The following is a 13,515-nucleotide window of genomic DNA, read 5'->3' as shown; positions in this document are numbered from 1 at the left end:
GGGCCCTGGTATTCAGGGCTAGTCAGATAAAAGGAGGCCAGTGGCAGCCACAGAGGGCCCTGGTATTCAGGGCTAGTCAGATAAAAGGAGGCCAGTGGCAGCCACAGAGGGCCCTGGTATTCAGGGCTAGTCAGATAAAAGGAGGCCAGTGGCAGCCACAGAGGGCCCTGGCATTCAGGGCTAGTCAGATAAAAGGAGGCCAGTGGTGGCCACAGAGGGCCCTGGTATTCAGGGCTAGTCAGATAAAAGGAGGCCAGTGGCAGCCACAGAGGGCCCTGGTATTCAGGGCTAGTCAGATAAAAGGAGGCCAGTGGCAGCCACAGAGGGCCCTGGCATTCAGGGCTAGTCAGATAAAAGGAGGCCAGTGGCAGCCACGGAGGGCCCTGGTATTCAGGGCTAGTCAGATAAAAGGAGGCCAGTGGCAGCCACAGAGGGCCCTGGTATTCAGGGCTAGTCAGATAAAAGGAGGCCAGTGGCAGCCACAGAGGGCCCTGGTATTCAGGGCTAGTCAGATAAAAGGAGGCCAGTGGCGGCCACGGAGGGCCCTGGCATTCAGGGCTAGTCAGATAAAAGGAGGCCAGTGGCAGCCACAGAGGGCCCTGGTATTCAGGGCTAGTCAGATAAAAGGAGGCCAGTGGCGGCCACGGAGGGCCCTGGCATTCAGGGCTAGTCAGATAAAAGGAGGCCAGTGGCAGCCACGGAGGGCCCTGGTATTCAGGGCTAGTCAGATAAAAGGAGGCCAGTGGCAGCCACAGAGGGCCCTGGCATTCAGGGCTAGTCAGATAAAAGGAGGCCAGTGGCAGCCACGGAGGGCCCTGGTATTCAGGGCTAGTCAGATAAAAGGAGGCCAGTGGCAGCCACAGAGGGCCCTGGCATTCAGGGCTAGTCAGATAAAAGGAGGCCAGTGGCAGCCACAGAGGGCCCTGGCATTCAGGGCTAGTCAGATAAAAGGAGGCCAGTGGCAGCCACGGAGGGCCCTGGTATTCAGGGCTAGTCAGATAAAAGGAGGCCAGTGGCAGCCACAGAGGGCCCTGGTATTCAGGGCTAGTCAGATAAAAGGAGGCCAGTGGCAGCCACAGAGGGCCCTGGTATTCAGGGCTAGTCAGATAAAAGGAGGCCAGTGGCAGCCACAGAGGGCCCTGGTATTCAGGGCTAGTCAGATAAAAGGAGGCCAGTGGCAGCCACAGAGGGCCCTGGCATTCAGGGCTAGTCAGATAAAAGGAGGCCAGTGGTGGCCACAGAGGGCCCTGGTATTCAGGGCTAGTCAGATAAAAGGAGGCCAGTGGCAGCCACAGAGGGCCCTGGTATTCAGGGCTAGTCAGATAAAAGGAGGCCAGTGGCAGCCACAGAGGGCCCTGGCATTCAGGGCTAGTCAGATAAAAGGAGGCCAGTGGCAGCCACGGAGGGCCCTGGTATTCAGGGCTAGTCAGATAAAAGGAGGCCAGTGGCAGCCACAGAGGGCCCTGGCATTCAGGGCTAGTCAGATAAAAGGAGGCCAGTGGCAGCCACGGAGGGCCCTGGTATTCAGGGCTAGTCAGATAAAAGGAGGCCAGTGGCAGCCACAGAGGGCCCTGGCATTCAGGGCTAGTCAGATAAAAGGAGGCCAGTGGCAGCCACAGAGGGCCCTGGCATTCAGGGCTAGTCAGATAAAAGGAGGCCAGTGGCAGCCACGGAGGGCCCTGGTATTCAGGGCTAGTCAGATAAAAGGAGGCCAGTGGCAGCCACAGAGGGCCCTGGTATTCAGGGCTAGTCAGATAAAAGGAGGCCAGTGGCAGCCACAGAGGGCCCTGGTATTCAGGGCTAGTCAGATAAAAGGAGGCCAGTGGCAGCCACAGAGGGCCCTGGTATTCAGGGCTAGTCAGATAAAAGGAGGCCAGTGGCAGCCACGGAGGGCCCTGGCATTCAGGGCTAGGCAGATAAAAGGAGGCCAGTGGCGGCCACGGAGGGCCCTGGCATTCAGGGCTAGGCAGATAAAAGGAGGCCAGTGGCGGCCACGGAGGGCCCTGGCATTCAGGGCTAGGCAGATAAAAGGAGGCCAGTGGCAGCCACAGAGGGCCCTGGTATTCAGGGCTAGTCAGATGAAAGGAGGCCAGTGGCAGCCACAGAGGGCCCTGGTATTCAGGGCTAGTCAGATAAAAGGAGGCCAGTGGCAGCCACGGAGGGCCCTGGCATTCAGGGCTAGGCAGATAAAAGGAGGCCAGTGGCGGCCACGGAGGGCCCTGGCATTCAGGGCTAGGCAGATAAAAGGAGGCCAGTGGCGGCCACGGAGGGCCCTGGCATTCAGGGCTAGTCAGATAAAAGGAGGCCAGTGGCAGCCACAGAGGGCCCTGGTATTCAGGGCTAGTCAGATAAAAGGAGGCCAGTGGCAGCCACGGAGGGCCCTGGCATTCAGGGCTAGGCAGATAAAAGGAGGCCAGTGGCAGCCACAGAGGGCCCTGGCATTCAGGGCTAGTCAGATAAAAGGAGGCCAGTGGCGGCCACAGAGGGCCCTGGTATTCAGGGCTAGTCAGATAAAAGGAGGCCAGTGGCAGCCACGGAGGGCCCTGGCATTCAGGGCTAGGCAGATAAAAGGAGGCCAGTGGCAGCCACGGAGGGCCCTGGCATTCAGGGCTAGGCAGATAAAAGGAGGCCAGTGGCAGCCACGGAGGGCCCTGGCATTCAGGGCTAGGCAGATAAAAGGAGGCCAGTGGCAGCCACAGAGGGCCCTGGCATTCGCCTCACTTGGCAGGCCACATGTCTGGCGCTTTGGGCTCCTGCACTTGATGTGGGGTTGGGCCTGACTCTGAAAGCTTTTGTTATCTTTCAAAACACGCAAACTTTATTTTTCTGTGTATTTTTTGTACATCCCAAATCTTCCTCTTCACAGCAACTAGAAATTTTTGTTTTAAAAATTCATCAGGTTTACCAATTTCACCCTGTAACATGTTATGAACTCCCATCAGGATCAATGGCAATGTTGCTCATCGCTTCACCCTTTGCTCAGCCATCCCAAATGCACCAAAATCACACTTATTCTCTTAAACTCCAGTCAGAGGAGAAAAAATAAAATGACCTTCTTGTCAGGTATACTATCTAGCCCATATACCAAGCTTATTAGTCACCACAAGAAATAATTATTGTGTAGTAGCTCATCTTGGCCTTCCTTACTGCTGCATCCTCTCACCAAAGGGACATGCCCACCCAGCAGTGCCACACCAGGAACTGCCCACAATCATCCCTTATAGTTGGTGCCTCAGCATTCAAAACATCCTGTTTAACAAAGTCTAGGAACACCTATTCCCAAGTTGCCTCTCTGCTGCAGCAGAAATTGAGCACTTGACTCAAGGAGCAGCAAGAGGAGAGTCCCTTCCTACTGCCGTCATCCATGCCACGTGGAGCATGCAGACATCTTGTACAGTTTGCTGTGCTCTAAAATGTGTGCTAAAAAGATCCATCCATCCAACCAACCAACCGCAGTAACTCTGCTTACTAGGTCACCTGTTCACTGCAGTAGAAATGGAGGATGTGGGTGCAAGATGCTCCATGAGAGGCTGTAGATGTTTCTTCCCCATAGGTGTGGCTCACCTGCTGCTGCCTTTGCCGGCCTCTATGGAAATCATGAAACCCCCTTTCTTGTCAATGGAGCTTCCACAGGGAAGCATCTTAGCTGATGGTGCCCTATAGCTTTAACTTCTGCTCTGTGCCATAAAAGTTAGCTTCTCTGTGGCTGGAGTTAGAATTTTATTGTGTACATTTCTTATCACAACTTTGCAATAATTGCTTTGCATTTTAATATGGGCGAAGATAAGGTACCTGTGGCTACTTGCAATTAACTTAATTGATATCTTGCATTTTCAATTATTTACAATACCGATTGTCTGCAGTTACTTAAATCCACTGCCTCCTCCTCTTTTTTCATTTCACATGCGGGGTGAGAGTTTGCAATGAGCCTTCAGGAGTTCTTTATGCTTCAATGAAATATACCTATAATTTTCCTTTTTTTAAACTTTTAGATATATATAAAAAATGAAAGTCAAACTAGACGAATGTAGCATGTGATAAATTGCTATACTTTTCATTACTAAGGAATGTGTGCTATTTTCTCCACTATATATTTAGCTAGTTTTGGCTTTGAACTTTTGCACTTCAATCAAAGTGTAATTTTGAAGAGAATTGTTTCTTATCTTTTAAAGGTAGCTCAGCTAAGATTCTTTTCCACTAGAACTAAATACATAAAATTGTATGTCAGGGCCTTGCTGGGCTGCCCTCTCTGAAAAGCCCCTATCACTCAATAGCCTAACCTAGAGGGAATGGCATCTCCTGCAGTGGGGGAAGGAAGTCAGAGGTATCCCACCCTCATATCACACTGGTGGCTGCTGAAATATTAAATGAACCAATGTTCTATATCTGTTAAGAAGAACTAAGCCTATTTCAAGGCAAGAGAAGAAAATTTCAAGGGCATCAGACTAGGCAAGATAGCACCACTGCAACTTCCCTCAAGTCTGGCAGAGCAGTCCAGAACCTTTTGAGCTACTGGGTTCATTTCACTTCCCACTTGCCACCACCTGCAGAGTGACACCAGCATTGCCCACTACCAGAACTCCCCCTTCTGGCTGCAAACAGGCAGGCAAGGAAAAGTGACACCGGTGGGAGCACCAGAGACACCAACCACAGGAAAGCCCCCCAAATGGCCAGTGTTTTATGACCCAAGTCTTACCATCAGTGCCAGTGGTGCCAACTTGAATAAAATTCATGCAAGCCTTGCCCCACAGAATTGATCACAAGACACAGTGCATGCACATTATTTGAATGGCAATGCTCATTAACTCTCTTTTTTTTGGGGGGGGGGCTCTCAAAAAAGAGTTGGATCCTACCAAAACATGAACACAAAATGGCAGAAAGTAGCTAGCCTTCACAGACACCAGCACAGAAAGCACTCCATATCATCTCAAATACAGCTGCTAGTTGTCAGTTACAGAGCACTGAGCTGATGGCCTGAGAAGTGTTCTGGAGCTATTATGGTGCTGCCACTCTACCACTCTCACCCTGATTGAAGTGAGTGGTGGCTCTGCCTAGCCATGTGGAAATGGCAGCAGGTGGGTTGGAGGCCAAGAAAAGCCCTTTCTCCAACCCCACTTTCACCCTATCAGTTCCCTGCAGTCATCATGTTTGAGATGACAGCTCAGCTGAGCCCAGGGTGAGAGAGAGGTTGTCCCCCTGTCCTACCCCCCCCCCCAACAGCAACTGGACTCGATCTGGAGCACAGTCAGTCTTCCTAGATACATCACCTCACCAGGATAGATTATTCAAATTGGTACCAAGGGAGTAGATGGAGAGAACATGCTGTGTCATGAATGAAGTTATTACATATTCTGGTGGTGGTGGTTGTTCATAATTTTAATTTATTACCCATCCTTCACCCTCAGGTTCCAATTCAAAATACAACATGAAAAACCATTTTAAAAACAGACAATTATTTTAAAATGCTATCACTAAAAACAGAACGGGTCCTGAAAAGATATAGAAAACTGGTTTCTGCCACAGATAGCTTCATTCTTCTGCCCCATCCAGGTAGTGTAACCACTGTTCCTTTAACTTTGATCTTGCAAACTATGCTTCCAACAGTGTCTCTTGGCTCCTTGTTTGTGAAGGGCAATGATCTCTTCTTTTACCTTCTCGGACCATTCTCTTGACTTAACCATATTTCTAACATTTCAAAATTTGACAGTCAGCAAACCCCTGGCCAGTTCAGGTATTTCATTGTTGCAGCTCAAGCGCAACTATTGAAGCCCTTGATTAGTTGCATCAGGTATGCTTGAGACAACACTTGTGGTATCTGTGCTGTTGTGAGGGATTCTGTTCCGCGGGGTGAATAATAGTGAGACTAGGGAAGCCAGTATAAGTTGCATTTTCAGTTGAATTTGGGGAAACCACTTGAAGCATCCATTATGTTGAGCTATTTCAATTGTTTTTGTTTTGTTTGCTCATTGCAAACAGCTGACAGTCTGTAAATTTTGATAATAAACCTGATTTGCTATAGGTGTTTAATAATTTCGATTGCAACTGTCTATCCCAGGTCTCAAAGGCCATGATAAGGAGGTGCATCTTCAGCATTTGCCGAAAACTGTAGAATGAAGACTCCAGGCACAATTCTGTGGGGCAGAAGTTCTATAATTTAGGAGCTGCCACAGAGAATGCCCTCTCCTAGGTCACCATCCCATGAGCTTTGGAGGATGGGGGAACTACCAAGAGGGCCCCCTCTACTAATCCTAACACCTGAGAGGGTCTGTAGGAATGGAGGTTGTCTTTCAGATAGCTGGGGACTGAGTCATTTTAAGGATTTAAACACCAATGTGAGTACCTTGAATTGAGCTCAGAAACAAACCAACAACCAGCGCAGCTGTTTTAAAACAGGGATTATATGGGATCCAAATTGTTGTGGGAAGTTTGGCATCAAAATGAACCACAGCTAGTAATCTGGCCACTGCATTTTGGACCAATTGAAGTTTCCAAGTCATCTTCAAGTGTAGCCCCATGCAGAGCACATAACAATAATGCAGTCTGGAAGGTACCAGAGCATGGAGTACAGTAGCCAAGTCATTTCTGTCCAACAAGGGGCCTTAGCTGGAAAAAGGCACTCCCAGCTACCATGGCCACCTGAGCCTTCATTGGCAGTGTTGAAGCCAGGAGCACCCTCAAGCTGCACACATGCTCCTTCCAGGGAAGCACAACCCTCTCTAGGACTGGCCATCTCCTCATCTCCCGGATGTGAGAGTGCAGGATATATAAGACCTTTGTTATGTCTAATCCCACCTATTGATGTCTGTTCTCTTCATTTTCTCACTGCTACCTAGGACCACCCAGCCCAAAAGATCTTACTTACACTGTGAATTTACAGGCATATTGCTTTCAGTTTTGCAAGATCTGAGGTTTGGTTTGAAGGTCTCATAAGACTGTGGGAGAAAGGCATGGCCCACACTTATATTTAGCTACAGGCAGGGCAATCAGGCAGGCAAATCTACCCCCACACTTGAATAAAGGAGCAGACTGGCTGTTGGCTCTTTCAGTGAGTCAGGAAGGTATTTTGGTGTCATCCCTGACTGGCCATATGGCTGGCATGTTTTTCACATCCTGTGAGATGTTCCGTCTTTTGGGTTGGCCTTTAACTGTGATACGTCAACTGACTGGCTGTGGCCATTTTGTTCATGTCTTGCTTTCTTCTTGTGTCGTGTCTTTTTGCCAGAAGGTAGACAGTGGGAAATACCGGTGGCAGCATGAGTATGGGAAGGTGCCCAGAAACATCACCTTGGCTGACAAGGGTGCTAGCAGGACACTCGGAAGTCTGGAAGAACTGGAACAAGACTGAAGGTGGCCCAACGTGATAAAATCTACCTAACAAGAAGTTATGTCTTCCTGCTATGTGAACCTGTAACTTACAATTGCAGTTTCTAGAGGGAGCCAAGTCATGCCAGCAGGCCATCTCAGTTAGTTGACCAGGCCAGCTGTGGGACTAATCCATGAAGAGCTAGCATCCCACGCAGGCTCTCATCATATCTGCCTTGAAGTTTAAAAAATTGTAGTCCTCGTTCAACCCACTTACTTGTGTCTTGCCTCTTTATTTCTGGCTCTGGGTGCTGTGCACTTTTTACCAGCTAGCCTGAAGACAGCAGTCTATTTATTTCAGAACACTGCAGATGTACTCCAAGAGATAAGCCATCTGTCAGCTATGACAGGCCACATGAAAATGTATTAAGAATAAAATGGGCTTTAATTTTTTTTCCTTGACTAAATATTGACATCTATCATTACTAAATGCACTTTTAATAGCCCAGGACTTTTCTTGCCATCCAGTAATCTCATTGATTTTTGCTATGCGCCTTAAACCAAATTAGAAAGCAGAAGTCCAGGAACTTGTTAAAGAAGGCAGGAAATATTTCTTCTGGCTGAAGGTGCACTGAATATTCTCTAGGTTTGGCATTCACTTTCAAATTAGCATATTTGAAGCAGTCAGTTAAATTACAGGCAGCGGGGGGGGGGATTATTCACCATGTTTTTATGTTTTTCAGCACCTTTTAGATTTTCTGTATCTGCTTCATGGCATCACTTTCCTTCCTTTTCTTTGCTTTCTTTGCTCTTGGCCTCATTGCCCAGAGAGCTGTTTAATCCTATTATCTGTGAAGTCGCTTGGGATTTTGTCCATGAGTGTCTATTACAACATCAACAAGATGTAGCATTATAACACAGTCACGACAGATATATCTACATGATGTCATCAACCTAGTCACATGGGTGACCTCAGCCCATTGGATCAAATGGCATCATAGAATAGAATAGAATCATAGAATCATAGAGTTGGAAGAGACCACAAGGGCCATCGAGTCCAACCCCCTGCCAAGCAGGAAACACCATCAGAGCACTCCTGACATATGGTTGTCAAGCCTCTGCTTAAAGACCTCCAAAGAAGGAGACTCCACCACACTCCTTGGCAGCAAATTCCACTGTCGAACAGCTCTTACTGTCAGGAAGTTCTTCCTAATGTTTAGGTGGAATCTTCTTTCTTGTAGTTTGGAGCCATTGCTCCGTGTCCGCTTCTCTGGAGCAGCAGAAAACAACCTTTCTCCCTCCTCTATGTGACATCCTTTTATATATTTGAACATGGCTATCATATCACACAGCAAGTCAGTTCTGAGCATCAGCAACTGCCCACGGCTGACTCTGAGACAATCTGTCAAGGTGGAGAGAAGACACTTAACTGACATAATCAACTCTAAACTATTATATAAACCTGCTTAATTATATACTGTATCATTTACATTGTCCATGCATGGAATGCTTCTTGGGGTGGGGATATATGGGAATTGTTTCTTATAAGTACTTTCAGACACTGAAAAATTAAAGTTTTTAAAAATAGCAAAGAAGAAGCAGAAAAAGTGGTGCAGAGAAGTCTAACAAATGCATGCTTACATGCTCAAAGGGGGAATAGCTTTTTTGATTTATACACAAAAAGAAAACTGGCATGAGGTAAGACTTCACTCAGCCTTATCTGTGATCAAAGGAGGGGAAATCTACCAAAATTTAAGTTATGGCAAAGCATATGAAAGCACAGAGAGATTGTATAGGCTGTGAAGTCCTCCTTTTGCTTCCTAATTACTGGTGTTACACTTGTAATAGCAGCATCTGTGCACACTCAACACTCCTTCTGGACTAATGAATTTTAATTGATGGCATTTTGCATGGCTCTTGGTGGAACATCCCGCCCCCACTTGCAGAGGTGGCTGTGACCTTCTGCTGCTCCCGTTTCCTAAGCAAGTGGCTTGTCTTCTGGGGATCTCATAAGGTCAGGTGGTCAACAAGAGGTGAAGAATGCTTGGACCTGCTGACCACCAATATCTTTTCAGCTGAGATGAAGCCAGATTGCTAAACAGCTTAGTGTTTCCCTCCTCCTCCTTTCCACCCAAATGTTTTATGCTCTGGGTTTAATGATGGCCTTTCTTTTGAGAAATGTTTCCTTAGAACTGAAAGGAAGGCATCATCAGGCATTTCTTTTGAGACTTTCTGATTGGTCATTTTGAATCTAGCCTCTTCCTGAGGTTTTTCAAATTATTTTTCTTTAAATGTGATGTGTAATTATTTCAGGTCCTCTCAGGAGCCCCTTTATAAAGTGAAAAAATGGCACCTGAGTACAAAAGAGCTAAGGAACATGATTGCCTATACAAGGGAGTAAAAGAAAATTGGTGTGTCTGGATGAAATTCTTTTTAGTTCTATAAATGTGTTAGATTTGTATTCAGAAAAAGGAAAGGGGGCAGGGAGAACAATATTTTTTCTATGCCCACTCACTTCTGTAGATGTGATGACGAGACAGTGCAATGAGAAAAAGTACATAGCTTTATAGAGAAGCTTGCATTGATGGTACTCTCTGCCCTTTTACTAGGGATTTAATAGGAAGAAAATAATTTGCAAATGCAGCAGCAGTAGTGCTTTAGATTACTTGAAGTCCCCAATCTGGAAAACCATAGCTCTTAAAACATCCAATACATCAGAGGCAGCACACTTCATAGAAATGATGCTGCACTCAGTGTCTGGTTTATAGGCAGACAGGAAATTGGCCACCCCCTGCCGGCTAATTAACAAAGCAGCTTTGTCATTAGTTTTAAAGACAGCCACTTGCCTGCTTCCCTGCCTGTCTGCCCACCCAAAGGGAGCAATCACCAAGTTCTAATGAGAATGTGTTAATTGTGAGTGATGTCTCAGACTTGTAATAGTCTGCGGTCTTGTGTCATTAAAACACACACACACACACACACACACAAATGTACCTTGCCTCAAAGCAGCAACCCAGCAAGCTTTTTAAAGGAAGACTAAAGGAATGGTTTCAGCAGAATCAAGGCTTGCTAGTCAACTCATTTGCAATATGTGTAGCTCCTATGCATTGTTCTTTATCTATTAGTAGCAGTGGTAGTTATTGTAGTTGTCATTCGATTTCTACCCCAAACACTATAAAACAGCTTCTACTCCACAACCACAGCAGGAGCTGTAACTCTCCAACAGTTTGATTTCACCCCCAAAGGCATATGCCTTGATTGATTCCCAAGACAGACAGATGTCAGCAATACCCTTCCAATACTCTTCCATGTGGCCAACATGTTTTCACCTATTTCCCCCCCTGGGGATGCCAACTCTGTCTTTGTCTCCATCAAAGGTTAGTGAGGGATCTTCTCTACCTGCTATATCTTCACTCCGCCACCAAAAAAAATGCTCTGTCTGACATGGTGATTTCGTGGTAATTAAAAAACAAAATCACAAGGTTGCCACAGCTAGACAAGTTAAGGGACAGTGAGGGCAAAAGAGGTTGGGAAAAGTGAAGGCAAAGAAGCAGCAATTTGGCAAAATGAGCCTTTTTGAAGTTAGCTCAGAAGGGCAGAGTATGCTAATTGCTAGGAGAATGTTGAATTAAGTGAATATTTTGTGCAGCCATTTTGGCTGATGAGCATTTGTGTACTTTGCAATGCTTTTCATTTCAAAAAATTTAAAGCATTGCTTTTTGTCCTGGACCAGAAGGCCTTTTCTTTTCGGTCCAAGAGTCTGACTTGAAATGTCAGAGATTTAGCATTCTTTTAAAGGTCTCTAGAAGAAAGGCTAAAAGATCAATGTGTGGGAACAAAACCAAGGGGCAGGCTACCTTTCGTGCCACATGAATGCTTGAGCAATTAAGTCCATCCACAGACATCGTGGCTGCAGACCAGAAATTGTCAGCTGCAGAATCCTATAATGGGAGACCTGAGTGGGAGATGTATTCATGCCCTGGCTCTCAGCATGTGGATCTGTTGGCGCCAGAGTCTGCGTCTCACTCCTGAACCCTCTGCCACCAAACTCCAAACAGGATCTGAGAACCTTCCCCCAAAGAATCTCCCACAGCCTGAAACCCCACTGCCTAAAAAACCCAGTGGCTGCATTAAAAGGTGCCAGTACTCTCCTGGCAAGGCAGGGCAGACTGCAGCTTCCTTGGGCTCTTGCCCCTCTTGCCCCGTCCCTTTCTTCCTCAAACCACACCCCTCCTCCCTCAGGGCCCCACACCTATACAATCTTGACCAATATGGCAACCCCCTTTTGCCAGAGGAAAATATATATACATTTGAATTTGTTGGGGGTAAATCTACTTATTTTGTATGCCTTAGCTCAGCTCCAAAGGATTCATTATGGTATACTAATGCTATTTATAGGCAGATTATATTAATAGACTGAATTTTCTATAGATTGCACAAACTATTGAGAAACTATTCTCAGTTTTGCCTGTTTCTGTTTACTCAGTTCTCCACTTCAGTGTTTTCACAGTCAAAAAATGTGTATGTTAGGTGATAGAATCCATCCTTTACTGTCATCTCCAAATATCTTTGGGTGGGGGAGGTACTTTGAATAAACATAACTTACTTCAGTTCTCCACAAGGCTTTTCTGCTTCACCTGCTGTGCTGAGATATTAGCAGGTAATCTAGGACTGGCCTAACAATACCTTATTATCATGTTGAACCAAATAGAAAAGCACTAATGTAAGCCAAAGACAGAATAGCAAATGAAAGGCTGCCCTATTAAAGTAAATACTGTTTTTTAAAAAATAAATTCAATTTCTCAAAAAAAGCCTTTCATAATCATTTAACTGTAGTTCATCTCTATATTAAGCAAGTGTGCATATCGTGTACAAAAATGGCACAGGAAGGTCCACATTGTAGAGCTTATATGCCAAGGTAACAAGGTTGTCACATACATGACCCATATAAATAGACACAGCATAATCAATCAGAAAAAAATCAAAGAAGAGGAATCATCTTTGATATGCCATGCATATTCAACACAGTACATGTGGAGATGTAATGCTGTGAGCACTGTTAAAAAGGAGCTTTGGATGAAAAGTTGAAAGCATGCAGTCCTCCCATAAGGCATTGCAGCCTTCCCTGCCCCCACAGTGCTCTTGGGGTTACAAAATGATGAGGGGGAGGACCATGCATGCCACAGGGAGTACCTTGGAGGTATACAGAAAATGCACATATCAAAAGTACAACCGTCAGAATCAATGTTACTCCCTCTCCTGTCATTGGAAACTTAGTCTAGAAATGTGTTGCCCCCTCCACTGTTTCAACGTATCCAGAAAAAGTTCATTTCTCTTAATTTCTTCGCCTCAAAGTGAATTCCTGTCAGAGGTGGAACTTCACCTGCAGTCTTATCAACCATCAACAAAATAAACTCTTTTATTATTCCTTTTCCCCATTTTATAAGCCAGGTGTCTGGATCACATTTTTATTGTCACAGGAGTCTCCAGAAGTGAATGGCTGACCCCATTCAGCTGCCTAGAGTTCACTGCCCCTATCTAAATACATACTCTGTAACTACACTGCAATGTAGCTGCTCACCTATTTGCACAACTAGCTCTTTGGAGAGAAAATATGTGGTCATTAGGAATGAGAATAGATGGACACACCATGGATCCATCCATTGCCAAATCATATTTGTACCTGAAATTTCCCCTTTCCTATTAGACCATTGTGTGCTCAACTTCACGTTCTGCCTCAGACTGCTTGTCTGTGAAAGAGGGTTGCATGAAGAGCAATTGATGAAGCACTGAACAAAAATGAAGAAAGAGAGCTCTTGAAATCACTCATTGATTTTTAACTATTCATTTCCTTTGGTTTCAAGGCTGCAAAAATGTGTGGCATTGTAAAAGCCACAACTGCTTTACATTTTGAATTGCAAAAATTCACTTAGAGGCTGAAAAGGTTTGATTTCTTAATTTCACATATTCAAAAACTGAATAGAAATACCCTGGCGCACACTCTCAAGCAATTGTGGCTGCTGGGTCGAGAAAAGAAAGGATAAAAAGACAGTTACAAATACATTTAGAATGTATTATGTATTCATTTGTACATCAGTACCACAAAGTTATCAATCTCAATTGTAAATCTCTTTAGGGCAGGAAAATAATTACTCAAGTCACTAGCATCAAAAGTGATTTGCTCAAGTAACAACAGTGCAAGCAAAACTAAAT

General features: G+C 45.7%; 1 long non-coding RNA gene across 1 annotated transcript; it reads left to right on the top strand.

Annotated features, from left to right (window-relative positions):
* The first annotated feature begins 6,143 nt into the window (after positions 1 to 6,143).
* On the top strand, positions 6,144 to 7,574 carry LOC307214477. The gene is made up of 2 exons (XR_013838136.1): positions 6,144 to 6,747; positions 7,223 to 7,574. It is a non-coding gene; the product is annotated as an uncharacterized lncRNA (long non-coding RNA).
* Positions 7,575 to 13,515: the final 5,941 nt, after the last annotated feature.

This window comes from Podarcis cretensis (assembly GCF_951804945.1).
Source record: "Podarcis cretensis genome assembly, chromosome: 4".
Classification (NCBI taxonomy): Eukaryota; Metazoa; Chordata; class Lepidosauria; order Squamata; family Lacertidae; genus Podarcis; species Podarcis cretensis.
Note: the sequence above shows the minus strand (reverse complement) of the source record. Positions and strands in the feature narration are given on the sequence as shown.